Source organism: Triticum aestivum, chromosome 5B, assembly GCF_018294505.1.
Source record: "Triticum aestivum cultivar Chinese Spring chromosome 5B, IWGSC CS RefSeq v2.1, whole genome shotgun sequence".
In the NCBI taxonomy this organism is placed as follows: domain Eukaryota; kingdom Viridiplantae; phylum Streptophyta; class Magnoliopsida; order Poales; family Poaceae; genus Triticum; species Triticum aestivum.
Window position 1 is genome coordinate 276,121,525 of NC_057807.1, and position 4,433 is coordinate 276,125,957.

A 4,433-nucleotide genomic window follows, 5' to 3' on the forward strand; every position below is an offset into this window, starting at 1 on the left:
TAATGTTCAATAGGGCTATTTGATGTTTAAGTATGAATTGTTCAGTTCATTTTCACAAATGGCTATATTTGGTTGTTTATAGGAGCAGATACTTTATTTATCTGTATTTATTTGTTAGGTTAGCTACATGCTACCTCTTGAGCTTGCGTTGGTTTTCCCTGGAAGAGGAAAGGGAGATGGAGCAAAGTAGCATAAGTATTTCCCTCAGTTTTGAGAACCAAGGTATCAATCCAGTAGGAGACAACACACAAGTCACAGAATACCTGCACAAAAAATCAACAACTTGCACCCAATGCAATAAAGGGGTTGTCAATCCCTTCATGGTCACTTGAAAAAGTGAGATATGATAGAGATAGATAAACGGTAAAGTAAATATTTTTGGTTTATAGATTGCAAAGTAAAGATTGCAAAATAGTAGATCGGAAACTAGCAAGATGTAAACGAGATTCAATATAATGGAAAAGAGACCCGGGGGCCATAGGTCTCACAAGTGGCTTCTCTCAAGATAACAAATATTACAGTGGGTGAACAAATTACTGTCGAGCAATTGATAGAAAAGCGCATAGTTATGATGATATCTAAGGCAATGATCATGAACATAGGCATCACGTCCGTGTCAAGTAGACCGACTACTGCTTCCATCTACTACTATTGCTCCACACTTTGACCGCTATCCAGCATGCATCTAGAGTATTAAGTTCATAAAGAACGGAGTGACGCATTAAGAAAGATGACATGATGTAGAGGAATTAACTCAAGCAATATGATGAAAACTCCATCTTTATATCCTCGATGGCAACAATACAATACGTGATTTTCTTCCCCTACTGTCACTAGGAAAGGACACCTCAAGATTGAACCCAAAGCTAAGCACTTCTCCCATTGCAAGAAAGATCAATCTAGTAGGCCAAACTAAACCGATAATTCGAAGAGACTTGCAAAGATATCAAATCATGCATATAAGAATTCAGAGAAGAACCAAATAGTATTCATAGATAATCTTGTTCATAAATCCATAATTCATCGGATCTCGGCAAACACACCGCAAAAGAGTATTATATCGAATAGAGCTCCAAGAACATCGAGGAGAACATGGTATTGAGAATCAAAGAGAGAGAACAAGCCATCTAGCTAATAACTATGGACACGAAGGTCTGTGGTAAACTACTCACGCTTCATCCGAGAGGTAATGGTGTTGATGTAGAAGCCCTCCATGATCGAATCACCCTCCGGTAGGACTCCGGAAAAGGTCCCTAGATGGGATCTCATGGGTACAGAAGGTTGCGGCGGTGGAAAAGTGGTTTCGTGGCTCTCTTGGAGGTTTTCAGGGTATAAGATTATATATAGGCGAAGGAACTAAGTCAGGGGAGCCATGAGGGGCCCACGAGAGTGGGGGGCGCGCCCTACGCCCCCGGGCGCGCCCTCCTTCCTTGTGCCTTCCTCGTTGCATCTCCGACTTCATCTCCAAATCTTCTTGTTTGCTTTTGGTCCAAGAAAGATAATCGCGAAGGTTTCATTCCGTTTGGACTCCATTTGGTATTCCCTTTCTGCGAAACTCTAAAATAGGCAAAAAAACCGAAACTGGCAGTGGGCCCTCGGTCAATAGGTTAGTCCCAAAACTAATATAAAATAGCATATAAATGCCTATTAAACATCGAAAATAGATAATATAATAGCATGGAACAATCAAAAATTATAGATACGTTGGAGACGTATCAAGCAACCCCAAGTTTAATTCCTGCTCGTCCTCGAGTAGGTAAATGATAAAAATAGAATTTTTGATGTGGAATGCTACCTAACATATTTATCCAAGTAATTTTCTTTATTGTGGCATGAATGTTCAGATCCGAAAGATTCAATACAAAAGTTTAATATTGACATTAAAATAATAACACTTCAAGCATACTAACAAAGCAATCATGTCTTCTCAAAATAACATGGCCAAAGAAAGCTATCCCTACAAAATCATATAATATGGCTATGCTCTATCTTCATCACACAAAATATTTAAATCATGCACAACCCCGATGACAAGCCAAGCAATTGTTTCATACTTTTGATGTTCTCAAACTTTTTCAATCTTCATGCAATAGATGAGTGTGAGCCATGTATATAGCACTATAGGTGGAATAGAATGGTGGTTGTGGAGAAGACAAAAAGGAGAAGATAGTCTCACATCAACTAGGCGTATCAACGGGCTATGGAGATGCCCATCAATAGATATCAATGTGAGTGAGTTGGGATTGCCATGCAACAGATGCACTAGAGCTATAAGTGTACGAGAGCTCAAAAAGAAACTAAGTGGGTGTGCATCCAACTTGCTTGCTCACGAAGACCTAGGGCATTTTGAGGAAGCCCATCATTGGAATATACAAGCCAAGTTCTATAATGAAATTCCCACTAGTATATGAAAGTGACAACATAGGAGACTTTGTATCATGAAGATCATGGTGCTACTTTGAAGCACAAGTGTGGAAAAAGGATAGTAACTTTGCCCCTTCTCTCTTTTCTCTAATTTTTTATTTGGGCCTTCTCTCTTTTTTTATGGCCTCTTTTTTTATTTTTTTATTTTTCGTCCGGAGTCTCATCCCGACTTGTCGGGGAATCATAGTCTCCATCATCCTTTCCTCACATGGGACAATGCTCTAATAATGAAGATCATCACACTTTTATTTACTTACAATTCAAGAATTACAAATAAATGCTTATAGCAAAATATGACTCTATGTGAATGCCTCCGGCGGAGTACTAGGATGTGCAATGAATCAAGAGTGATATGTATGAAAAAATTATGAACGGTGGCTTTGCCACAAATACGATGTCAACTACATGATCATGCAAAGCAATATGACAATGATGGATCGTGTCATACTAAACGGAACGGTTGAAAGTTGCATGGCAATACATCTCGAAATGGCTATGGAAATGCAATATTAGGTAGGTATGGTGGCTGTTTTGAGGAAGGTATATGGTGAGTGTATGGTATCACCGAAAGTTGCGCGACACAAGAGAGGAAAGCAATGGTGGAAGCGTGAGAGTGCGTATAATCCATGGGCTCAGCTTTAGTCATAAAGAACTCACATACTTATTGCAAAAATCTATTAGTTATTGAAATGAAGTACTACGCGCATGCTCCTAGGGGGATAGATTGTTAGGAAAAGACCAGCTCTCGTCCCCGACCGCCACTCACAAGGAAGACAATCAATAAATAAACCATGCTCAAACTTCATCACATAACGGTTCACCATACGTGCATGCTACGGGAGTCACAAACTTTAACACAAGTATCTCACAAATTCACAACTACTCTACAAGCATGACTATAATATCACCATATTCATATCTCAAAACAATCATAAAGAATCAAACTTCTCATAGTATTCAATGCGCTTCATATGAAAGTTTTTATTATATCCATCTTAGATGCCCATCATATTAGGAATAATTTTATAACCAAAGCTAATACCCATGCTGTTCCAAGAGACTCTCAAAATAATATAAGGGAAGCATGAGATTTCAACAATTTCTATAAAATAAAACCACCACTGTGCTCTAAAAAGATATAAGTGAAGCACCAGAGCAATATTGTCTAGCTCAAAAGATATAAGTGAAGCACATAGAGTATTCTAATAAATCACGATTCATGCATGTCTCTCCCAAAAGGTGTGTACAGAAAGGATGATTGTGGTAAACTAAAAAATCAAAGACTCAAATCATACAAGACGCTCCAAGCAAAACACATATCATGTGGTGAACAAAAATATAGCCTCAAGTAAAGTTACCGATAGACAAAGACGAAAGAGGGGATGCCTTCCGGGGCATCCCCAAGCTTAGGCTTTTGGTTGTACTTGAATTTTACCTTGGGGTGCCTTTTACATCCCCAATCTTAGGCTCGTGCCACTCCTTATTCCATAGTCCATCAAATCCTTACCCAAAACTTGAAAACTTCACAACACAAAACTCAACAGAAAATCTCATAAGCTCCGTTAGTATAAGAAAAATAAACCACCACTTTAAGGTGCTGTTGTTAACTCTTTCTTTATTTATATTGGTATAAAATCTACTGTATTCCAACTTCTCCATGGTTCATACTCCCCGATACTACTCATAGATTCATCAAAATAAGCAAACAACACATGAAAAACAGAATCTGTCAAAAACAGAACAGTCTGTAGCAATCTGTAACTATCGAATACTTCTGTAAATCCAAAAATTCTTCAATAAATCGGATGACGTGAGGCGTTTGTCTATTAATCTTCTGCAAAAAGAATCAACTTAAAAGTGCTCTTCTGTTAAAAATGACAATTATTCTCGTGAGCGCAAAGTTTTTGGTTTTTCCAGCAAGATCAAATTAACTTTCAGCCAAGTCTTCCCAAAGGTTCTACTTGGCACAAACACTAACTAAAACTTAAAACCACATCTAACCAGAGTAT